Here is a 26063-nt window from a genome sequence, read left to right on the forward strand (position 1 = left end):
GAATGCCTGCTTCTACCCTGCTCACGGCTGGCTCGCTCTATCTATCATCTATCTATCATCTATCTATCTATCTATCTATCTATCTATCTATCTATCTATCTATCTAATCTACCTACCTACCTACTTATTTATTTCCATACCAATACAACACGAAGTGTGGTCCTTGGGCCAGCAGGCAGCACCACTTGGAAGCTTGCTCGAAATTCAAATCAATAGACTCTCCCCACCAGAGCTACTGATTCAGAATCAGAGGTGGGCGAGAAGGATGGGAACCACTGGGCTCCAGATAGACTTTGTGGGTTCCCCCATTCCCCTCTCCTTCTATACTTGGAACAAAGCTTCCCGATCACGAGCAAGGGAGTGGGTTGCCTGCCACTGGCTGCATTTCCTTATCTGGTGTTCCCTAGCAAGGCATGGTTCCCATCTCGCAGGCTCTGCTACCTTAGTCTGGTCTTGCACACTTGCTTATTCATGTATCTAGACTATCCCACAACAGCAGTTAGTTTGGGCTCCCTAGCCTCTTGTCTAAAATTAGCTGCATATTAAGGAATGCTCTCTGATCCTCATTGCCTCTTCCTCCTCCATCGCCCAAGGTAGAGAACAGTGGGTGGTCTAATTTCCCCTCGGAACATGGAAAAATAGGAGAAAAACTAATGGCGTCATTTCTGAGGGCATTCTAGGTTGCACAACGAAGGCTCAGTGCTGATCTCTCAGTTTCTCCTGCTCCGAGGAAAGTAACCCCAACATAGTTGGGCTCTCCGGTGGAGGGTCCCCTGCAGGACGGCTCGCAGGCAGGGATGGATTTCTTCATTCCAGCTTGCTGCAGTATGGTCTGCACATCCAGAGTGGAGGGAATTTGAGCGGCAGACCATGATGCACGACAAGGAACTCTACCAAGTGGGGAGAACCTTCCTCCCCACATCCTCCCTTACTTCTGTGGACTTGCTTACACAGGGTCTCTACCTGTCATTTGTATCTTGGCATCCTGGCAGCAGCCACAGATGACCTCATGCTTTTTCTGGTCTAGGGAGTTGCCATCAGCCTGTGGGGGCAGGTGCATGCTGCATACAGACTAAGAATCCCGAACGTGCCCCAAGGATCAAGGAGTTGCACCTTGACTCACAATATATTCAGTTGTGCAACATAAATGGAGCTTCTTTATTTCCCCCAAGACTGTTCTGATTGTCTCCAGTTTCTACCCCATCGGATGGGTCCAACCCCGTAATCAAAGTCCAGTGTTTTAAGCTTTTTCTTTAGCTTTGATAATTAATTGGTTTTCAGAGGGCTATTTTTCTCCCGTTTCTCCACATGGTAGAATTGGAATGAAAAGGAGAGGGTGTCTCAGGTGACTTTCAGGAGGAGAAAGACAGGGTCTTTGAATGCATCTCTAATCCTTGGGACCCTTCCTGGTAATTGTCGCAGAGTGGCTGGTCAGAGCGTCTCCAGGGATGTGGAGAGCCCTGAAGCACACTTCATCGGATGCCATCTGTTTTGTGTTTTTAATAAACTTTTTATTTTAGAACAGTTTTCGATTTACAGAAGTATTGTGAAGCTAGCGCAGAGAGCTCCCATACACTGCACACTCTGTTTCCTCTATTATTAACATCTTACATGAGTATGGTACATTTGTCGCAATTAATGAACCAACAGTGACACGTTATTATTAAGTAAAGTCCAGACTTTATTCCCATTTCCCCCACTTTTCCTGTTTCTGTTCTAGGATTCTATCCAGGACACTTCATTGCATTTGGTCACTATGTCTCCTCTTGGTTGTGACACTTTCTCAGAGCTCCCTTGTTTTTGATGACCTTGACAATTTGGAGGAGCATTGGTCAGATATTTTGTAGAATGTCCCTCAACTGGGATGTGTCTGACATTTATCTCATGATGAGACTGGGGCAATGGGTTTTGGGGGGAAGAACACAGAGGTAAAGTTCCATTTTTATCACATCACATCAAGGGTACACAGTATCGATATGACTTATCGCTGTTGATGTTGGCCTTGATCACCTGGCCGAGGGAGTATACGTCAGGTTTCTCCACTGGAAAGGTATCCTTCCCCTTCCGTACTGTCCTCTTTGGGAGGAAGTCGCTGGGCACAGCCCACACACAAGGAGTGAAAAGTAACACCCCATCTACGCCAGAGATTTGTCTCCTTATTTATCTATTTGTAGCAGTAAGGACTCATGGATATTCATTTTATAGCTTGGATTATAATTCAAGAGTACTTCATCTATTTTGTTGCTTAAGTGGCTCCAGCTCTGGCCATTGAGCCCCTCCAGTTGCCAGCTAACGTTTTTCGACACACTCGCATCATCGTGTGTGTGTGTGTTTGGTGACATCTGTTTCTATGTGTTGCCATGTGTGCTGGCACCCCTGGGGCCTGTGGTCTTGGGTATTTGCTTCTGCAGTCACACACTCTCCACCTCTAGGTGGCTGCTGGGACATTCCCCTTGGCAACTCTGAGTCTTCTCATTGGCGCACATAGGGGTCCCTGGGCCCTTGGCCACAGGTGCAGGTCATAGGGGCCCAGCAGTACTCCTTCCATCTTATCCATCTATCCAGTCTGATGGCCATGCTGGTACCTTTGCTTCTATGCCACTTGAGTAGGACACCGAGCTGCAGGCTGGAGTCTGGGGCCACTGAAGCATTTCCTATCACATTCTTCTTCCATTCTTAGTCAACCTCCTTCAAGGAGATGCATGCATTTGTCTTCTCACCTCCCACGCCATCCTTAGCTTGCTGTTATCTGTCTTCACCACTCTACTGAGATGCTTCATGAGAAGATCTGCACAGATCCCCACATGCCTAAATCCAAGGAACACTTTAAAACATTCAGGTCGCTTGGCCTCATGGCCATTCTCAGCACTGACCTTCCCTTTCCTTTGGCTCTTGGGACACACTCTCTCCTGCCCTTTCTCTCACCTCCCTATAAGCCCCACCTCAGTCTTCCTTGGCCACATCCTGCTCTACCCCGCCCTGCAATGTCAGAGCCCCTGGGGGTGTCATTCTAGGACTCTTCTGTCACTGTACTCTTCCCAGGTAACCGCTCCCATATCTACCCAGAATGCACTGAGTCTTCAGTACCATTTTACAAACACTAGTTGTGAGTGGATTTCTTTTGGAAGTAGATGAAGAAGGTGAGCTTTTTATCAAGGAAACTTGGGCTTGGAACAGAGATACTATGTGGAGATGTAGGAATCCAAACCATAAAGAATTAGCAGAAATTCCCTTGTATTTGAGGGCTCCTCTAAGTTGTAACAGTGGGAATTTGAGGCAATTATACTTAGATATCAAGAACCAGGGATTCGCCTGGTGTGCTGTTTTATTCTTTTTATCGTGGTTGAGGTACAGTAAGGCCAGACACAAATCAAGAGAGAGCAACTAGAAAGAGTTCTACTGTTTTGTTACTCTCAGCTCCCTGGGGATTAATAGCACACTATTCAGGGACACTCAGGGGAAGCACTAGGGAGGGTCATGAGGTAGAGGGGAGGGACCTGTAGGCCAGAGCCTTTATTGTGGGTCTGCAAGAGGGAAAGTGTGCGGCGGGGCAAGTGGGTCTAGGATAGACTAATTTGAATAATTTCAGTAGGTTGTGAGACATAAGGGCTATCTCTGGTTGTCTGGTATGTGACCCTGGGGCAGTTAGGGCAGTTGGACAGTGACCCAGAGTGTGAGCCTTACAAGGTGGGTGGGTGAAGGTGTGAAATTAATCAACTGCTTAAGAAGGGGAATTAACCATCCTCTAGCCAGGGCCTCAAACTAGGTTAAGACATTAAAAAAAACCCCAATGTGATCCAATATCATGCTCTGCTTCACTGAAATATAGGGCCTGGGAACGAGATGACGGTGTCTCCCCTGTTACCTGGTATACTGTCATGATCTATAATAGGTATCTTGCACATAGTAGGTGCTCAATAAATCATTGTCAAAAGAATGTATGAATTCTTAAAAAGAACAATTGGACTTTGCATTGTCGCGAATAAATACAGTGAAAGAGAAAAGCTATAGATATATTAAGAAAGCCAGAGAAGATATCTGTGGGGCTCAGGTTTTTAAAAGGTGGCGGTCAGAATCAGAAGTACAGTATCAGTGTATAAGAATAGTCCACAGTGAGCAGGAGGAGTTCCTTAGGTATCTTGACCCACACAAAAATGTCAGTGTCAGCATTAGTTGAAGCAAAGAACAGGAAAAAGAGATGGGCAGTACTTGAGAAAAATCGTAGAAGAGCTCTGTCTCTCTTCCTCCTCTTGTGAAGACAGTAATCCCATCAGGACGGACCCACACCCCCCTGATCGTCTCCTGAAGGCCTCACCCCTACACCCCATCCCATGGGGGTGGGGGTGGGTCAGGGCTCCAACATGTGAATCTTGGAGGACACAAACTTTCTGTCCATACAGTCGACAAATTCTTTTTTTTGGATAGTTTAAGTCAGGGTTCTTTCGCTTCTAACTGAAAAGGGTTCTGCCTAATTCGGGTTACAAACTGGGGGAGGGTGAATAAGCAGCTTGAAGGTAGACTTGCAGCCACCCGCAGGTGAGGACCCAGATGTCATCCATGGGGAAAGGGGACGGGAACTGCTCTGAATGAGTTGACAACCCATGTCCTGACAGATCAGATCCCAGAGCGCTGGAGGGAATGTAAGCCGGTCCCACAACCAAAGTCGGTGATCCTGGAGAGAAGCCCAGAGCGATGGAGGAGAAGGAGGACAGTCACTGGCCTGTTCTGTCACGGCATCTGAGAAAGTAGACCCTTGCCACCATAAAGCATTAAACTTTAATCCCATCAAGTCGTGCAGACAACAAATTAGACGGTATACCAACATTTAGGAAAAAAACATCTCTTTGCACTAATGTAGATTTGCATTTGCTAAATCACAGCTTTTTTTAAAAAATAAGGTTATGTGATTGGGTAATAATGAAAGGCCATGGAAATAACAATAATAAATTCCCTGAGGACAGGTCCCTCATCCATCCTCTTCCCGGCTCCACCCCACACCTAGAACAATGGTGAGCCCTCCATGGATGATGGACAATATTTCTTGAATAAACTAATAGCAATAGCTCATATTTATTGAGCCCTGTGGGCCAAGCAAAGATATGGAGAAGAAATCCATTAAAATTACAGATAAAGATTATCATAACAACACTTAGGCAGCAAATTGTATCAGGCACCATTCTGAGAGATTGTGCACGTATGATGTAAATCGCATTAACTGTTACGGCTTGAATTGTGTCTTCCCCCCAAATTCATATGTTGGAGTCCTAACCCCATTACTTCAGCCTGTGACTGTATTTGGAGGTAAGAGCTGTAAAGAGGTAATGAAGGTAAAAATGAGGCCAGTAGAGTGGGCTGGGCTCTAGTCCAATATGACTGGCGGCCTTCTAAGAGGAGGAGATACACACGCGAAGACACTGGGAGGAGACGCCGTCTACAAGCCAAGGAGAGAGCCGTCAGATGAAACCAATCCCGCCATCCCTGATCGCCGACTTCCAGCCTCCAGGACTGTGAGGAAACAAATTTCTGTTGTTGAAGCCCCCCCATCGGCGGTGCGTGGTCATGGCAGCCTGAACGGGCTAATACGTTCACACTCGTGACAAGAAGGTGTTCTGCTCCGGTCATGCTCCTAATTACACCAGGTAATACGCGGTAAAAGCTCACGTCTACTGAGTCCGTCACCAGTGGCGGCTCCATACTGAGTTTCTGCCTGGAATCGAGCATTCTGTAGTGCCTCATAGCTTTTAAAAAGTCCTTCAGCATTTTGCACTGAATTTATTACTTATGCTACCATGGATGGCTATCTGTTGACTTCTCTGTGCAGGCGCAGGGTACCCGACCTTGGTCTGCAGTACCAGGTCTTCCAGAAGAGACCCACCCCAGGTTGCTACCCGCGAGCTCACAGAATCCCATGGGATCTACGGTCCTCTTTTACTCAGGGGGTCATTTGACCAACCACACACCAGGGAGCTGTAAGCAAAGATCATGCATTAATTCAATAAACTCACTTGCCGGGCTCCTACTGTGTGCCGGACCTGAGGACACACTGAGGCTGCAGAAATGACCCAGGGTGTCTGCTTCAGTAAACAGAGATCCAAGTGCAGGAAACGGAAGATACATGGAGTCACAAGGGAACAGAATGGTCGCAGGCAGTGGTGAGTGCCATGAAGGGAGTAGGACAGGGACAGGATGACCCTGGATGAGGCTCCTTTAGGCAGGGTGGGCCAGGAAGGCTGCTCTGAGCTGAGAACCGAATGGCTAGAAGGGGCCAGACAAACCAGGATTTGGGGAAGAGAATGCAGGGGGAGGGAGCAGCACGTCCCAAGAGAAGGTGCCTGAGTCCTAGGGGGAAGGAGTTGGAGCCCTGGAAAGAGCTTGGACTTGGCTTGGGGACATTGGTCTGAGGGCGAAGTTCCCCCAGCCTCCCCTGTGGTCACAGAGCTTGAGATGTTACAGAAAAAAAAAAAATGAAGACGTGCTCTTTTGGGGGAGGGAGGGAGGTGCGGGAGAACTGGCCCAGGAGAGTTTCTTGAACAAGCAAGGCACGGCGCATTCTTGTGCTTTTATTGTGATTTTCTCTTGTTTTGAAGTGTTGGGTCCTTATCAGCCCACGTGACAGAGAGAGGCACATCTTTGAGTAGCAGTGTGTGCTGTTTGCACGTGGCCCTGACAGGTTCGCCTCATTCGCGAGAGAGAAGCACTCACGCTCGGGGTGGCCTTTTCCGTTTCCAGGTAGAACACGTGTCTGAGGCTGCAGGGGAGCGTGAAAGGACAGAGGAGGGGGACAGCAGCCACCTGGGCACAGGCTGCATCCGCGCTACGACGACGACGACGACGGTGTCAATGGAGGGGAGGGCGCAGCTCCCCAGCTCCTGCAGAATCGGGGGAAAGCTGACACCCACTCCGCAAAGCTGCGCGGGGAACATCAGCACCAGCTGCTCCACATCTGGTTCTTGACGGCTGGGCTCCAAGTCCAGGAGAGGCATGGCCAAGGTTCTGCTCCGCACACCGGAGTTGCACTGTTGGGCCCTCCTCTGCTGCATTTTGTGCCGTCTGGGGTCAGGAGGATGGACAAGTCGCAGGAGACAACGAGTAGAAGAAGTGGGCACGATTTAGGGATGTGGGAGGTGTCACTCCTGGATGCCGGAGAGGGTGGCGGGACCCAAGGCAGCGGGACGACTGGCTTTGGGAATGTTGAGCGAGGGGCCCCGCTCCAGCACGGAAGCAGCGTTATGCGTTTTGGAGAGGAGGCAGGGGTAATAAATGTAGCTTTGCGGCTCTCATGGCAGGGGTAGCAGGTCACAGAAAAGACTTTCGCAGCCTAGTAAGCCCCAGGGGACAATGAAAGCAGCCCCAGGGGTGATGACTTTCTAACCCACATCTCTGGCCCACCCTCAAAACTGTTGGACTGAGGCTGGCCTTGGGTAGTGGGCGCTCCGGCTTTGGGGTTCGGACTACCAGGGCTGTGAACGGTTCGGCTTTCTGCAGCCATGCAGGAAAGTCACATGTTCCCCTCAGTGCCCCCTCCTTGTCCAATAACCCCTTGACCCTGTCTGTCATAGCCTGTTATTTTTTGAGTGCTAAGTGATGGAAGACAGACAATTAAGCCAGAGCCCGAGGACTTCATCTGCTGTTTCCTTAATTGTTTTCCTACACATTCTTTATAAATAGATTTAAGCAAGACACTATGTCCTTTAAATTGTACATTTCTGTTGCTATGGAAATGGTTGCTTTTACCCTCCCCCCCCCCAACAGCTTAGCTATAAAGAAGTTAGCACCTGTTTTTCCAGGCAGGTGAATTACCTACCAATCCTTGAATTCCAAGAAGGTCTCTACGAGTGGGTCGGAGCAATCTGCGGATGGCATGTCTTTAAGAGAAGCATCAGGTGAGGACCTGGGACTTCCAGAAAATACGATCCATCCTTGTTAAACCTTCAGTTGATAAATGACTCATTCCATAGATTCCTGGGCTCTTGGAACAGGAAGAGGATCTCTAAAGAGATGCTTATAATAATAATTAAAAACCACTTTACCCTGTACATTCAGTGCATTAACTTGTTTCTAAAGGGATCCTTTTATCAAATCATTTGTTTGGAAACATTTACTGAACGCTGGTACTGGGCTGGGGCGGGCACAGGTAATCATCCCAGCACACTGCAGGTGCCTGTCACACGGAAGAGAGTCCGCAAACATTTCTCCGTGAAAGCATAAAGCCGCCCACTCCTCCAGACCGTGGGGGATGCGGACATTTAACCGGTTATGATGGTCTATGCCTCTTGCTGGAATGTGGGTGCGTCCAAAGCGTCATGAGAGCAAACAGCAAGTCACAGATCTGCTTCAATTTTTGCAAGAGGTGGGAAAACGAAAAGCAGAAGATTAGAAGGGAAGCGAGTTGGCAACATCATGTGACTATTTAGTGCGCTAACCAAGTCTAGGACACAGGTGTCTTGTACCCCCATCTGATAGCTTCCTCCCACACCACGCTGACTCCCCGATAGCTCTTCTCAAGACCTCGTGGGCACAGGAATCACCTGGGGATTTTGTGCAAGTGCAGATTCTGATTCAGTAGGACTGGGGTGGGGCTAGAAACTATACTGCGTTTCTAACAAGCACCTGGCTGATGGGGATGCTGGTTTGCAGACCACGCTTTGATTCACAAGGCTCTAAGACACTATTGCGAAACCTCTGGAAAGACGGGACCCTTTCGATAATCTGGTTACAGCTATGGACTCTGTGTTGCTAAAGGTTACTTGGTTGATAAGAGCAGAAACTGTGGCTAATATATGTAGCATCACATAGCATACACAGCATAGCATAATATAATTTAATCAATCATATATAATATAATAATGTGTATATATATCATATATAATAATATATATGAATGTATATATGTATATGTATGTATATATTCATACATGTAGGTGTATATATGTTCATATACGTACATGAATATATATATGTATCATATGTATCATATGATAGGATAGGATAGTACAAACAAGGAAAACGTGTTACTTACAGTCATTGGAAAAAAAGGGGACCAAAGCAGCCCCAGGGTCAGGCCAGCAGAAGACATGGGCAGCCCCTTCAGGGGAACACTGTCAGGGTGAATATGATCCTATTTCAAAACTACGTCATTCTAATAAAGGTACAGTTTTCCAGGGACGAGAGCCTCGCTGACCTGGCTGAGGTCCAGGGCTGGCCCCTCAGCCGGGAGAGTTTGGGAACTTTGAGGGACGGTTCCCTGTCTACTGTGCCCATCAAGGCAGGGTTGTTGGCCAGATGCGAAGTGGCCATATTTTCTCCAGAGGAAGCAGGAACGCATGCTGGGCTGTCAGGAGACACAGGTGGCCAATATAGACTGTCTTTCTAGAAATATGTCCACACATCCGCATGTATTAGTCAGCAAGCCCATTTCTCACCTCCTCCACTGCCCCCTACTTGGTCCAGGACATCCACTCACGTGGGTCTCTGCCTGCCTTTCCCGGGATCTCCCTGCTCCATGCTGCCCCCTTCAGTCTGTTCTGCACACAGCAGCCTGAGAGCACCTTTTATTTATTTTATTTTATTTTATTTTATTTTATTTTATTTTATTTTTTATTTTATTTTATTTTATTTTATTTTATTTTATTTTATTTTATTTTATTTTTTTTTATTTTATTTTATTTTATTTTATTTTATTTTATTTTATTTTTTTTTAGATTTTATTTATTTATTTGACAGAGAGAGAGAGAGAGAGCCAGCGAGAGAGGGAACACAAGCAGGGGGAGTGGGAGAGGGAGAAGCAGGCTCCAAGCGGAGGAGCCTGATGTGGGGCTGGATCCCAGAACATCGGGATCACGCCCTGAACCCAAGGCAGACGCTTAACGACTGAGCCACCCAGATGCCCCATTAGAGCACCTTTTAAAACCCATCCCATCATATTAGGTCTTTGCTCACATCCTCCCACTGGAATCCCACTATCCTCACAGCTCAGTAGAACACCAAGCCCACACATGGCTCTTCAAGATGTGACATGCCTGTCCGCCTTAATCTCTCTGTCCTCCTGTCCTGCCATTCTCCCCACTGCTCACCTCACTCCCACCACACCGGCCTTTTTCCCATCTTCTGAACATGCTAAGATCTTATCTCAGGTCCTTCGCTTCTGCTGTTCCCTCTGCCTGGACCACTGTGCTCCAGACTATGGCACCTCTTGTTACCTTACTTTATTCAGATCTCCGCTCAAGTGCCACCTTCTCAAAGAGACCTTCCAGTCTAAGCTACCTGGAAAAGCTCCCTGGCAGCCTGCTCACTCTCCAGCCTCTTAGCTTTACTATTTATGGAAATACACATCTGCCTAACATTTCTTCTCTCACCAGAATGTAAGCTGCACAAGGGAGGGACTTCGGGTTTTTGTAATCCTGGAGCCCGGGGCTGGGGTGTTGGCACTCGCAGGTGCTGTGAAAAGAATGAATGAGCATACATGGATGCTTCACACACGCATACACACACACACACTCATCTACCCCCCCACACACTCCACACCCACCCATACGTAACACACTCACACACGTACATATACTCACACACACTCACATACACGCACACTTCATACCCACTTAGACATAACACACTCACACACATATACTCACACACACACGCTCACATGCCCACACACACATACTCACATGCCCACACTCACTCTCACACACACAGTCCAATGCCCACACACACGTACACACTCATGTGTCCACACTCACTCTCACACACACACACTCACATGCCCACACACACTCCACACCCACCTGTACATAACACACTCACACACATATACTCTCACATACACACACATGCCCACACACACACACACTCACATGCCCACACTAACTCACACACACACACACTCACATGCCCACATGTACACACACACTTCACACCCACCCATACATAACACACTCACACACATATACTCTCATATACACACACACTCACATGCCCACACTCACACATCACACACACACTCACATGCCCATACTCACACATACACACTCACATGTCCACACTCACTCTCACACACACAGTCCAATGCCCCCACACACATACACACTCATGTGCCCACACACACATACACACTCACATGTCCACACTCACACATACACACACATTTTTGCCCATGGTTTCAGGGGATTTACAGGCCTGACACTTTGGGGTCCACACATCTTGGGTCAGCAACCTCTGCCGTGGCCCAGGTATCGCCGGCTCTGAGGGAATGGGGTCCCAGCAACTCGGCACCTGTCACCAGTCTCTTCCTTCTCCCCAGGCTGACATTTCTCAGTAGGTCAATGCCATTCCACTTTCTATGGAATTAGGGTGACCCAGTTGGAATTACAACAGAGTTACTGTAAAAACAACAGAAATTGACATCAGTCCAAGTCAAATAATGAAATATGTTAAATCTGAGGGGCTTCTGATAGCATTTGACAGATACAAGGCCAGAACAAAATTCTACTTTTATTCAACAAGTATTTATTGAATATTCGCTCTGTGCCATTCAGACTTCTAGGTGGTAGGGAATGGCAGTGAAAGAGCAATGATACGTTCTCATGGAGCTTATATTCAGGAAGGGCTGGGTAGACAATAAAGTGAAGCTGGGTATGATAGCTGGAGTGTGCTAGAAGAAGAAAGGGCCATAGGGAAAAATAAAATCGGGGAAGGGGGCATAGGCAGTGCCATCGATGAAGGGAATTGTAAGTATAGACAGACATTTTCAGAGATGAGCTCTCTATTGGAACAAAGAGTTGAAGGAAATGTGGGAGGATATAAAGATATCTAGGGAAGAGTGTTCCAGGAAGCAGAAGCAGCAAGTGCAAAGGCCCTGAGGCAGGAGTCTGCTTAGGGTATGTGAGTCACAGCAAAGAGACTCATGTGGCTGAGATGGAGGGAGAGTGAGAGATGAAAAGGACATGGAGTCAGACCAGAAAATGTAGGGCCTCACGGGCCAAGTTAAGAAGGACTTTGGCTTTTACTTTGAGCAAGAGAAAATTCTTTGCAATTCTACAAGAAGCAAGTTGCAATCCTGCAACTCCCATTTTAACAGGATTAAATTGGCTGCTGTGTTGAGAGTCAACTCTAGGGGAAAGTAGGGAAACCATGGTACCATTAGGAAGATCAATCATCTTCACCCAACAAAGAAAACCCACCTTTATTCTCTCACCTATCCTGGTGGGTCTCACTCAAAGCTGATATCGTGGGACTTTGGAAAGACTTCATTACTGTCTGTGAATAAGGTTAGCCTGGGGAGAGAGCTGTCGTTTCCTCCAGGCAATGCCCCAAAGTTCCCTAACAGGAAATCGAGGCATGTGTTTGCTCCATCAAGGTAGGCAATCCCCCTGAAATCTCCCTGACCTGGCATATGTGGGATAATCACCTTTGTGTAGGGTACAGTGGGCATGAAGCTGGGTGATAGGGGAAGAAAGATAAGAAATGATATTTAAATCAGGAGCCTCCCCACAAATTGAAATTCGTCCAATTCAGTCAATTGCTGGCTGATTTTATGCTATGGAATTCACATGCTTGGAGGCTCAGTCAATTGAAACCCTGTTTCAGGAATGAGCCAGTTATGAATGGATCTGCTGTTCTATTATTTTTGTTTTGTTTTGTTTTGTTTTGTTTTGTGTGTTCTATTATTTTTAAAAAATGGATCTGTTCTGAGCACAACACATATAATACTAAGAGCCCACTCGGTGGATGAATGCACCTGTTTCGCTGTTTCTATTTTTTATGTCCGAAGACCTGGGGCCAAATTCTGGAAAATGTTAGAGACCTGCAGAGTTTTTCGTCCCAAGTCATCTCAGATGTCACAGGATCTCCCTGTCTTTCTGGTCCAGAGACTGAGGCTCAGAGAGGGCCAGGAAATGGTTGGATGTAGACTAATTACTCCCCGAATTTTAGGGGCTCGCTGCAGTAAAGTTCCAATTTTCACTCGTACCACAGTCCAGTGTGAATGGGCTGGGGCTCTGTTCTCAACAGTCCCTTGGGAAGCCGGGTGCCTTCCACACTGTGGCTCCTCCCTGCGACAAGTCCCCAGAGACATCTCTGCTGAGCTGCAGAAAGAGTGAGAATCACGCCAGAGAGGTTTTTATGGGCTGGACTCTGCCGCGGCACCCATCACTTCTGCTCACATCCTGGTAACCAGAATCCCGTTTTGTGGCCACGACTAGGAAATGTCCAGCCATGCGTCCCTGAAGAAGAAAACATGGAGATTGGTGAGCACCTGTGACATCCCCCAGAGCCAAATAGGGAGGAAGGGGCAGAGCTGTGTTGGGGAGCAAATGCAACAGAAAAGGCAGGAGTGCCTGAAGCCTCTTGCATGTTTGGACGGGGTGTTATCCTTTCTACTACCCATGGTGAGGTTTCAGTCCATGAAGTGCCCCGTGCTGACTTGAATCGAGGGAAGCACATCTTGTGCTTTGTCTGGTATCTGCAGAACGCCTACGGGGGGCCCCCTGCAACATCCTGCAAGATGACTTTGTTTCTAGCACTCCCACCAGGTGCAGGAAGCGTAGAGCAGGGTACACAGCAGATGGATTGCTACCTGCCAATCACCCCTCCCCCCAGTGCGTGGATCCTGCAAATTCCATATCGTAGATATTAACTCCTTTAATTTAAGGACAAATTTAGTTGTCATCAGTTGTTTGCGCTTCAGCACGAACTTGTTTTGATTATTTTGTTGTTGTTGAAAAAACTTGGAGGGCGACAAGAAGGGATTATGCGGGCAGAGGGACCCAAGCCACGTCTTCGTCACTCCTCGGGATCTTTATGCATCTACAACGGTTTGTGGTACAACCCCAGGGCTGTGTGGACCAGCACAGAGCGCTTGTTACTGAGCCGGTCTGGCAGGACTAGAGTTATGGAGAGCCGCAGGCTGGAAAATAAATTGGATTAAGGACAATATATTCTTCTAGCAGCACAAAAGGGAGCCATAGGCCAGCACAGATGTCCTGCTTGTGTTGAGGTTGGACTTTATGCTCAACATGGGGTGAGCGAGGGATGCCTCTGAAGGACCGGCAGAAGTGGCTGGAGGGATAGAGGTTACCAATCAGTTGTAGCTCCAGCCACACACACCCGAAGTCCTGGAATTGTCATAATTTGCTAGGGTGTCATCACAAGATACCGTGAGAGCTTGAAAAACAGAAATTTATGTTTCTCACTGTGCCGGAGGCTGGAAGTCTCCAGATCGAGGTATCAGCAGGTTTGGTTTTTCCTGAGGCCTCTCTCCGTGGCTTCCGGATTGTCCCTTTCTTGCTGTGTCCTCCCATGGCCTCCTGGTGTCTGTCTCTCTTTTTATAAGGACACGAATCCTATTGGATCAGGGCCCCATCCTTATGACCTCATTAAGCCCTCATCACCTTCAGGGCCCCATCACAATCACATCAAGGGTTTAGACCTTCAAATATACCAATTTAGAGGCTACAATTCAGTCCATAATGGGATCACACCTTTTGTAGGAAACACCCACGGAAAAACACGTAACTTCGAAGAAAAAGTGCCTATTTGGAGAAATAACTCCTGGAGGCACACTTCATTCTGAAAAGTATCTCATGAAAACATACACTGTTTAGCAAAAATACCCACCAGGAAAGAGTCTCAGTAAAAATGCTCCTTAGGAAAAATATCCTCTGGGAAGACTGTTTATTATGAAAATGCTCACTATGAAAATATTCACTGGGTGAAGTATCCACTGAAAAATATAACTGCCAAAAGGGGGGAGGGGATCACCTTTGGAGAAAGAGTCTTTCCAGGAAAAACACCTACCAGAAAAATTTTCACTAGGAGAAATGGCCACTCAAAAAATATGCACAGAAAAGTATCTAGGGGGGAAAAATCATTCCTTGTATGACAAATACCTACAGAAGCCTATCCTGCATTGAATACATTGAATTCACTGGGCAGCTATGAGTGGGAAAATTGATTTATTTTGTGTATCTCATGTGTCATGCATTCTCCTAATGGTTTCATGTCTCGTCACTCAAGTATTCCTCATAAGAGCTCTGTGAAATAGGTACTCTTGGACGTCCTATTTTACATATGGGGAAACTGAGGCACGGAGAGTTATGTAACTTGTCCAAGTTTGCACAGGAGGTAAATGATAGCCCCTGGCTTTGAACTCAAGCAATGATTCATTCATTCATTTATGGCGCACCTATTACGTGCCACGCACTGTGTTAGGCAATGGGGTCTAGCACTGAAAGAAACATAAACCCCAGTTTTCATAAAGCGATGTGGGGACAGAGTCACAAGCAGGTGACGAAGTTGTAGCACACCAAGCCTTTCTACATTGGTCTCCACCTTGGAAACCGAAGCAAAATGCTTCCACCAGCCTGAAGTTCCTTTGTGTGCTGATGAAAGAAGCTAACTGCCCTGAGCCCTTGGTAAATCACAGGCCCCCGAGGAATAACAGCCACTGGGAAAACATGAACACCCAGGAGAACACTCGCCAGTGCGCTGGGAAAACACATTCCTGGGGGGATAGCTCATCAAAGCATGTACCTCCGGGGTACGTGTTTGGAACCTGGTCTCTCCACTGTCTGGTCCAGGTCTCTGTTCTTGACCACACGAGCCCAGCCGCGCTGACCAGGTCATGCCCTGACCTGACTAGTGAAATGGGCTGCAGGAGACATGTTAACAAGGGTGGGGCACTGGATGGAATCTGGTGGGAGTTCTGAGTTCTCTTCATTTTTAAAAACTGTCACTTGCATGAGGTCTAACCCCACCAGGGTGGTAGCTTCATGCGTTCAGGTCTCACCTACGCAGTTCATCTCAGCATCCCCAGTGCTTACAGAAGTCGATGCTCAATAAATCATATTTCCAAAAGAAGGACTGTTGACCACTGAATGGCAGAGATGTTAACTGCACGGACGCTGAAATCAGATGACCTCATTTCAAACCCTGCACTGCCGTTTCCTGGCTGTGCCGCCTTGACCAAGTTCCTTGCTAATTCTGAGCCTCAGTTTCTTCATCTGTGCAGTGGGGACAATACTTCTCTACTATGGCAATTTGCGGGGAGCAGATGAAGTAACACCTGTCAAATACTCAACATAGTGCTTGACACATGGTACACGGTCAAGAAATCATGGGAACGGGTCCCTTCCTTCATGAAGTTTATAGTCAAGTGGGTCATCACTCAGTCACCATCCCTCCTCCACAAATTCCAAATTGGAGGCAGGGGCCCAGAAAGGCTGATTATTAATTCCAGAATCTGCAACTCAGGTTTTCTCTCTCCTCTGTCGTCTCTAGAGAACATGTGTGCTGTAGGGTTCCATCTGCTTCTGTAATAAAACATAAATTATTAAGACCATAAAATATTGATGAACTGTTTTATAAAACAGAGGGACTTTAATGTATTGATTATGAATTGAGAAAGCCTTAATGAGCTTCAGGAGAGAAATAATAGGGAAATGATGGTGGGTCTGTGCCCTTGAACGACAAGCAGTTTTGAGGATAAGTTCCCCGCGTCACTGCCCTCCTGCATTACTGCCACTGTACCTTTAAAACCTACCCTTCTGTGGACATGAAATGCCCGATCAAAGAGAGAAAGAAGGAGGGGGGAAAATTCCTTGCTAAAAAGCAACAATGTACTTTGGTTGGAAACTTACATGCCTATGGGTGGTTCCCAGGGACTCTGGAAAACTAGAGGTTAACTGAAGTGGTTTTCATTCTTAGGTGAATCATCCAATAAGTTTCTCTCATTGAATTTCAGGAAGACTTCTCCCTCCCTTTCATTTTAGGATCCGAGAGCTAGAAGTGAGCTTCTTATAGCCCAGGTCAACACTCTCGTTTAACAGATGACGAAACTAATGCCCACAGAGAGGAATTACCTTGTCCATGCTCTCATGGCTAATTGGGCTCAGGATGTGGCTGGGCACCCAGGTCGCCTGACTCCCGTGGAGGTGATTCTTCTACTTCCACAGCCTAAGGTGTCTTTTGGATGGTGAGAGCTAGCAGGCTCTTGGGGCTTGGGCTTGGTGCATGGTGAGATCTCCAGAAGTATGGAACAGATGTTGGAAGGGGATTTGAAATTCTCTGGAGCGACATGGCCACTCCCGTCTTCATCCACGCTGGCCTGCTGACCTTCAAAATCTCCAGGTAAGTTTAGGTTGAAACTTCAGGTATAGCTGTGTCTTTGTGATTCTCAGGAATGTTGAGAGAGGTCAGGAGTCTGCTGTCAGTTGGCTATTCAAGCCCTTGTAGCCATTATATAAGACGGAGGGCTAGGTGTCAGTATTGAGGAGGACCTGAGGCTCAGGGACGTCAGTGGACTTGCCAGGGTTCATGCAGCCCGTTGGTGGCAGAACCAAGAGCTGCAGACATTCTCTTTGGAGAACTGGTCTGCCATTCCTATGTAAATACCGTGCTGCCTTTTAACTATATGTGGAAGATAAGGCTTATTGACATGGAATAATCAGAAAATAAGATCACACCCATAATTAGGGACTCACTTGCTCTCTGAGTATTTTCAGAGAAGGGCTGAGGCTTTGTTGACAGCGGAGTTCACTGCCAAGACAAGGGTGATATGTTTGCAACGAGACCCACTGAGATGAGGGATGGGTGCTGACGTCATTTGCCTCCACATATTTTAGGTCTGATTCTTGCTAGGAAAGTTGGCAGGAAGGGCACTGAAATATTAGCAGCTGGTATGTATTGAGCATGTTCTGTGCACCCGTGTTTGACTCCCATTAGCTCACTTTTCTTTCACAGCAGTCTTTGAAGCAGGGATTATTAATTGGCTCATTTTTCAGATAAAGGCATCGAGGCACAGAAGGTTAAGTAACTTATCTGAGTTAGATAGTGAAGCCAGGGTTTGAGGCCAGTGGGATGGACTTGGGAACCTATGCTGTTTCAAAAATTGATTATTTATGGTTTTACAATTGACCCTTGAACAACGAGGGTTAGAGGGTCACCCCCCACCCCTGCCACACCGTTGAGAATCAAAGTGTAACCTTTCACTCCCCCCAAAATTTAACTACTGATAGCCTGCTAATAGTTGACTGGAAGACTTACTGATAGCATAAATAGTTGATTAACACATATTTTTGTATATTATATATGTTATATATGTATTCTTATAATAAAGTAAGCTGGAGCAAAGAAAATGTTATTAAGAAAATCACAAAGAAAATACATTTACAGTAATATACTGTTTTGATTGAAAAAAAATCATGTGTAAGTAGCACAGTGCCATTCAAGTGGTGTTCTTCAAGGGTCACCTGTAATTGACATATAGTGTGGTACGTTTAAGGGTTACAGCATATTGATCAGATACGTTTATGTCGCAATATGACTGCTGTTGTAGAGCTAGCTAACACTTCCTTTGTGTCATACAATCAATGATCATTTCTTCTAGTGGTGGGAACAATTAAGATCTATTCTTTTAGCAAGTTTAATGTTCGTAATATAGTTTTCTTGTTGGTTTGTAACTTTCTCTGGAGCTTCCTGGGTGTAATGTGAAAGTGGGCCCCTGCACTCAGAGGGCAGAGAGACAGAAGAAAGAGGCAGGCCACTCTAGGTTGGTAGGTGGCAGTTTTTATAAGTAAAGGGAAACATCATTGTCTCAAGGCCATGTCCTTGGAGAAGCAGCCTCTGGTGGTAAAGGCAAGCAGAGCCCACGTTCCAAGGACAGAAGAGGGGGTAAAGAGCCTCCAATCCTCGAGCTCACAGGTCAACTGCCGGTCATGTCTTCTTAATGACCTTCCTCTACAGTTTCCTGTAAGCACAATACTGTGTATCAGATCTCCAGGACTTATGTATCCATTAGTTGCAACAATGCGCCCCTACACAACATTTCTCCTGTTCCCTGCCGGGCAGCCCCTGGTAACTACCATTTCAAGATCAGTTCCAGATATAAGGGGTATCACACCGTGTTGGTCGTTTCTGTCTGTCTTATCTGACTCAGCATAATGCCCTCAAGGTCCATTTATGTTGTTACAAATGGCAGGATTTCCTTTTATCTCCTAGCTAAATAGTAGCATTTCATTGTGTGTGTGTATCTATATATTTATACCACATCTTCTTTATCCGTTCATGCACTGATGGTCATTTAGGTTGTTTCCAAATCTTGGCTATTGTGAATAACACTTCAGTAAACATGGGAGTGCATAGATCTCTTTGATATCCTATTTTCATTTCCTTTGGATATATACTCAGAAGTGGGATTGCTGGATCATACGGTAGTTCTATCTATACTATTTAGAGGAACCTCCACACTGTTTTCCATAGGGGCCGCACCAGTTCACGATCCCACCAACAGTGCACAAGCGTTCGCCTTTAGGGAGCCTATGCTCTTCTTAACTGGGCCATAACTGCGGGCACCTCTCTTGATTAAATCACACCGTTTTCTGTGATACCGTTGGCCTCTCATTTATTTTTGAAGCTGCCCCTTCTCTTGGTCTCAGCTCTGACCATTTCCTCGTGGTCTCTTTCACTGACATCCTTCTCCCCTGCCAGATCCTGGTGGCTCCCCAGCGTTCTCTCGTGAGCCCCCAATTCTTTCTGCTAGATGTATTCTCCTTGGGCAATCTCAGCTGTCGCGTGGATTTTTACATGCCTTGCTATGTGCTGTTTCTCTGCTGACCCCCACTTCAGTACGGCCAGCCCTGAATTCCCCCACATTTCAGGGAACTCGGTCTCATAAAAATGAGTTGGAAAGTGCTTCCTCTGCTTAGATCATCTGCAAGAGATGGTACAGAATTGGTGTTAGGTATTCCTTCAATGTTTGGGAGAATTTTCCAGTGAAACCATGTGGGCATGGATATTTCTTTTTTGGAAGGCTTTAGACTCTGAATTCAATTTCCTTAATAGCTAAATGTCTGTTCAGGTTATCTATATCATCTTGGATAATTTGTGGTTTTTCAAAGGAATTGGTCCATTTCTTCTGATTTGTCAAGTTTATTGTTGAAAAGTTGTTCGTTTTCTTTTTTTATTCTTGTAATGTCTGTAGGTTGGCAGTGACATTGTCTCTTTTATTTCTGATACTGGTAATTTGTATCCTTTATAATCAGTCTTATTAGAGGTTTATCCATTTTTTAATCTTCTTTGAAAAAACAGTTTTGGGTTCATTGCTTTTTCTTTTTAATTTTATTGATTGTTACTCTCATATTTTTTATTTTCTTACTTCTGCTTACTTTGAGTTTATTTTGTTCTTTTATTTTTTTTAAGTTATTAAGGTGGAAACTTAGCTTATGTCTTTGAGAACTTTCTTCTTTTCTAACAACCATTTAATGCTATAATTTTTCCTCTGTGCTCTGCTTTAGCTGCAGTGGACAAATCTGGCATATTTCTGTTCAGTTCAACATAGTTTTCCCTTGAGACTGCTTCTTTGACCCATAGACTATTGAGAAGTACGTTGTTAATATACAAGTGTATTGAGATTTTCCAGACTTTCTGTTCTTGGTTAATTTCATTGGGGTCAAATAACATATTCTGTATGATTTCAGTTCTTTTAAGCTTGGTTAGGTTTGTCTTAAGGCTTAGAATATAGTCTATCTTGGGGCACCTGGGTGGCTCAGCTGGTTAAGTGTACAACTCTTGATCTCGGGGCTGTGAGTTCAAGCCCCACATTGAGCTCCATGCTGGGTGTGGAGCCTACTTGAATATGGCCTATCTTGGAAAGCAGTCCACGTGCACTTGGAGAGAACATGTATTCTGATGTCGTGTGGAATGTTCTATAAATATCAATTAGATATAGATAACTGGATGATATCCTTGCTAATGATTTCTTATGTGTTAGTTCTGTCTATTGCTAAAAGAGAAGTGTTAGGATCTGAAACCGAAGTTGTGGATTTATCCTTTTCTCCTTTCACTTTTCCAGTTTTGCTTCATGTGTTTTGAAAATCGTTGGTGAGTTGCATACACATTTTGGGTTGTTATGTTTTCTTGCTGAACTGACCTTTTTACCATTCTGTTTCATCCCTCTTCCCTCCTGGTAATTTTCTTTGAAGTCTCTTTAGCATAGCCATTCCAGCTTTCTTTTTATTAGTGTTTGTGCGATATGGCATTTTTCATTTTTTCCTTTTAACGTATCGATATCACTATATTCAAAGTGAGTTTCTTATATATATTAGGGCGTATGATTTTGCCTATTCTGAAAATATCTCTGGGGTATTCAGAACATTAACATTAATGTAATTATTATGTTTTGATTTTGAACTCTCATTTTATTTTTCATTTTGTTTCCTTTGTTTTCTCAATTTCCCTTTTCCTGCCCTCTTTTGGGCTATTTTAATATTTTTTAGTGTTTTATGTTTATCTATTTAGATTTTTACTATACCCCTTTTATAGTTACTTTTATGTTCAACAAAGGATGCCAATAAACATTCTTATTTTCTTTTTTTTTTTTTTTTAAAGATTTTATTTATTTATTCAACAGAGATAGAGACAGCCAGCGAGAGAGGGAACACAAGCAGGGGGAGTGGGAGAGGAAGAAGCAGGCTCATAGCAGAAGAGCCTGATGTGGGGCTCGATCCCAGATCGCCGGGATCACGCCCTGAGCCGAAGGCAGACGCTTAACCGCTGTGCCACCCAGGCGCCCCAACATTCTTATTTTCTGGCAGTCTACTTACCATCAATATTTATCACTCTAAGACACATAGTGAAAACTTACCATCTTATGGTCCCTTTACCCTCCCACCTTTGTATTTATCTCACAGTTATTTCTAGATTCATTTAAAACTCCACCAGAAAATGCTATTTACTTTCAACTGTGAAATCCATTTGTAAAAACTCAACAGGAGAGACTTGTTTATTCTTTTATCTTGATATTTTCTGTCTTTTGTTCTTCCTTCATGCTAACAATATTTCATGTTTTCTTCTGGTTTCATGTACCTTCATGCCTGGAGAAATTGCTTTAGAAATTCCTTAAAAGCAGGGACGTTTTAAAGGTGCACTGTCAAGAAATTCTTTGTTTATCTTCACCTGAGAATGCCTTTATTTTCACTTTATTTCGTTACATATCACTAGATTCTGAATTCTAGACTGGCAATTATTCTCTCTCAGCACTTATGAACTATTTTAGTGCTTCTGTTGGCCTCCATGATTTCTGATGAGAAATTCACAGTCATTTGAATATCTGCTTCTCTTTAAATAATGCGTTATTCTTCTCCGGCTGCTTTCAGGTTTTTTGTCTTCAGTTTAGCAGTTTGACTGTGATGTATCTTTGTCCATGCATGGCCTTGGGTATCCTGTTTGGGGCTCACCGAGCATCTTCAACCTGTAGCTTTCAGTCTTTAGCCCAACTTGGGACATTTGCAGCCTTCATTTCTTCAAACATTTGATCACACTCTTTATCTTCCCCCTTTGGACTCAGATGCCACAAATATTAGACCTTTTGAAATAGTGCCACAAGTCTATGAGGGTCTGACTATTTTTTTTTAATTTTTTTCCCTCTCTGTTCTTCAGATCGGGTAATTTTTATTAATATACCTTCAAGTTCACTGAATATTTCCTCTGTCATCTCCAATCTGCAATGAGCCCATTCAGGGATTTTTTTTTTTTTTTTTTAAGTAATCTCTATGTCCAACGTGGGGCTCGAACTCATGACCCCGAGATCAAGAGTGGCATGCTCTACTGACTGAGCTGGCCAGGCACCCTGAACCCATCCAGTGAATTTTATTTTATTTTTTTAAATTCAGTTAGCTATTTTTTAATTTCTTTTCAAAAAACATTTTATTTATTTGACACAGAGAGAGAGAGCCAGCATGTGCATGAGTAGGGGGAGGGTCAGAGGGAGAGGAAGAAGCAGGCTCCCCCCTCCCCAAGCAGGGAGCCCAATGTGGGGCTTGATTCCCCAGGCCAAGATCATGACCTGAGCTGAAGGCAGACGCTTAACAGACCGAGGCACCCAGCGCCCCTATTTTTTAATTTCTATTTAACTTTTTGATATATCTTCTGTGTCTTTATTGACACTTTCCATTTTCCATTTGTTTCAAGATGGTTTATGATTGCTTGTTGGAGCTTTTGTATGACTGCTTTAAAGCCTTTGCCAGATAATTCTAACATCTGTGTCATCTGTTAACCGTTTTCCCCCAATGGAGCTAAGAGATTTCTGGTTCTTGTATGCTGGGTGATTTTGAATTAGATTCTGAACAATTTGAGCCGTATGTTATGCAACTCTGGTCCTTATTTAAGTCTTATGGAAATTTTTTGCTTATGCACGAAATCAATCTGGTTAGATTCAGGTGGCAAGTTCTGACCTCGCTTTTTTTTTTTTTTTAAAGATTTTATTTATTTATTTGACAGAGATAGAGACAGCCAGCGAGAGAGGGAACACAGGCAGGGGGAGTGGGAAGGGAAGAAGCAGGCTCCCAGCAGAGGAGCCTGAAGCGGGGCTCGATGCGGGGCTCAATATGGGGCTCGATATGGGGCTTGATGCGGGGCTCCATCCCAGGGCTCGGGATCAGGCCCTGAGCCGGAGGCAGACGCCTAACGACTGAGCCACCCAGGCGCCCCTGACCTCCCTTTTGTGTTCACAGGTGTCAATTTTAAAACCTCTGTCGTGCTGTTTCGATCTGCCCCACGGCTGGCTGCGCCACCCGGTGGTCAGTCTAAGGACATGGGTCGCCGTATATCTGAGCCCGTTCTCAGTGTTAGGGTGCTGAATTGGATGGGACCCCTGCAGGCACAGCTTGGGGGTGAGCACGGGAGTTCATCAACCACTTGATGAGGTCTCTCTCCTGAGCTCCTCTCGCTCCCTATGTCTCTGGCATTTTACATTTATTTGCCCGAGTCTCTCCTTTTCCTTCCTTTGGCTGGCAAGTTGGGGCTTTAGTTAGCTTGCCGCGCTGAGCACTTCGCAGCTGTGCCAGTATCTGGGGCCAAGCAGCAGGAGCGCAGAGAAGGAGAGACTAACCTAAGAGGCGAGAGGTAGGAGAAACTGCCTCTGGGGTGTATGGGGATTTCCGCACTATCTTCACGACTGTTTGTAAATTTAAAACTATTCTAAAGTGAAAAAGTGCATTAAAAACAAACAAAAAACCCCCAAAACTGGGATCTCGGCTGCACCGAGCAGAGCCAGCCCCCACCCCCACCCCGCCGCCGCAGGGGCCTCTGCCACTGACATCCCAGGATTGCTTGGGGTCTGGGTCTGAGAACGGAGGGAGGGAAACATGGGTGTTCCCACGCTCCGTCTAAGAGTTAGGGGCTCCCTGTCCTGTGCCTGCAGCCAAGACCAGAAGCCGCTTCTGGGGCTCCCCGTGTTCATGTGGGTGCTCCCTTGCTGGTTTCCTGCCCCCATGCGTTCAGGCTGGGCGCCGCCGGGGGGAAAAGCTCGGTCAACTCGCCTCTCGTTTGCTGTTTGCAATTCTCATCTTCCGGGTCCACCTGCCGCTCTTTACTTCTCAGAGCCCTTAAACAGCTGCCCCAGGCGTCCTGCATTCAGTGGGAGAGAGAGGGTGGGGTCTGTTTGTGCCATCCTTTTTCCATTTAATTTACCTCTTTCAAAACCTTTTTATTATGAACTACAATATACGTAAGAAAAGTGCATCGATTGTGTGTGTCTGTGTGTGTGTGTATGTGTACATATACACACACACATAAGATGTGTACATATACACTTTTATATGTACACAGAAGATGTGTGTATATATAGTTAAATGAGTATAAATTGACACCCGTGAAGCAACCACCCAGGTTAAGAAATAAAACAGGGATATCCCAAGAGCAATGACTCTTCCCCTTTCCTCCCAGAAGTACCCATTATCTCCCGGTTTTATGGAACTCACCTTTTATATGTCTATACCACAGTATGGTTTGGTTATGCATTTTTTGAACTATATATACATCGAATCATACTGTATGTATTTTATGTCTGGCTTCCTTTGTTCAGGATCGTCAGATGCATCCACCGTGCGGTGCGTAGCTGTCCTTGTTAATTCTCATTTCCTTTTTCCGTCCTATAAACCTAGAGCAATGTGTTCATCCCTTCAAATGCCCATGAGCACTTGGGATGTTTCTAGTCTGGGGCTGTTGGAACAATGCCCTGGAACCCTTGCATACACCTCTTGGAGCGTGAGCACGTGGGGTGCTGTAGGACATATTCCCAGGAGTGGAGCTGCTGGGTCACAGAGCACAGCTACAATAATGGCACACTGTTTTCTCGAGTGTCGTTCCAATTTACACTCTCACCAGCAGTCTGTGGGACTCCCGGTGGCTCCGTGGGGCCGCTCTCAGTCATGTTTGTTCCCATCACGCATGGCACAAACGATGTTCAATATACATTTGTTGAGCTATTGAACTGACAGCTGGCTATGACTGTGTTATGTATGACGGGGATGAAATCCTTTTGTTCAAATTTTGAAAAGCCTTGGGTTACGCTCCACTTTCATTAGAAAGGAATTGAGGACATGTCACAACAATTAGCTCTAGTGGAAAATGTGCTAAAGAAAGCTAATGATGATTTGTGAAGGGAAGGAGAAACTCAGGCCTTTGAAGACAGAAATGGCATATCAAAGGCCATCATCCACTCGGAAAGGCGGGGTTGGTGGGAACGTCTGGGCAGGGGGATGGACGTGCTATAAAAGAGGGATTATTTCAAGAACCACAGGACAGGCAAGGAACTGAGAAGATTCCATGGTTGAGGAATGGAGTGTGAGTCATTCGTTGTTTATGTGTCAAGCATCACAATTCATTCCGTCAAAGTGATGGTATTCAAGACCAGATGGAAGGAGTTTCGACTGCGCAGCTTTAGAACAGACGACGCCTCTTTGTTTCTGGACTCCAACTTTGGGTCCTGACTTTTTCCCATAAACGATCTGAAACCGTTAGATTTGGAGAAACCCTCGCAACCCCGGGAGATGGACAGTTTAACGCGTAGGGAAGATCTCATGGTCTTCCGAGGATAAATGACAAAACTCAGAAAATCCTTCTGAATCGCATAGAGATGAAAAAGTTGCTATGCAAAATAGGATATTCTGAATTAAGTGAGAATTACTGTTGCAGCCCCCTGAAGAGCTCAGTTTTTGAATAACAAAATAAAATCCATTTGATGTAACAACTGGGCTAAACTTAATGAGAGTAAGCCTTTATTATTAGTA

The sequence above is a fragment of the Ursus maritimus genome, unplaced genomic scaffold (assembly GCF_017311325.1).
Source record: "Ursus maritimus isolate PB19 unplaced genomic scaffold, ASM1731132v1 scaffold_21, whole genome shotgun sequence".
NCBI classification, from domain to species: Eukaryota; Metazoa; Chordata; class Mammalia; order Carnivora; family Ursidae; genus Ursus; species Ursus maritimus.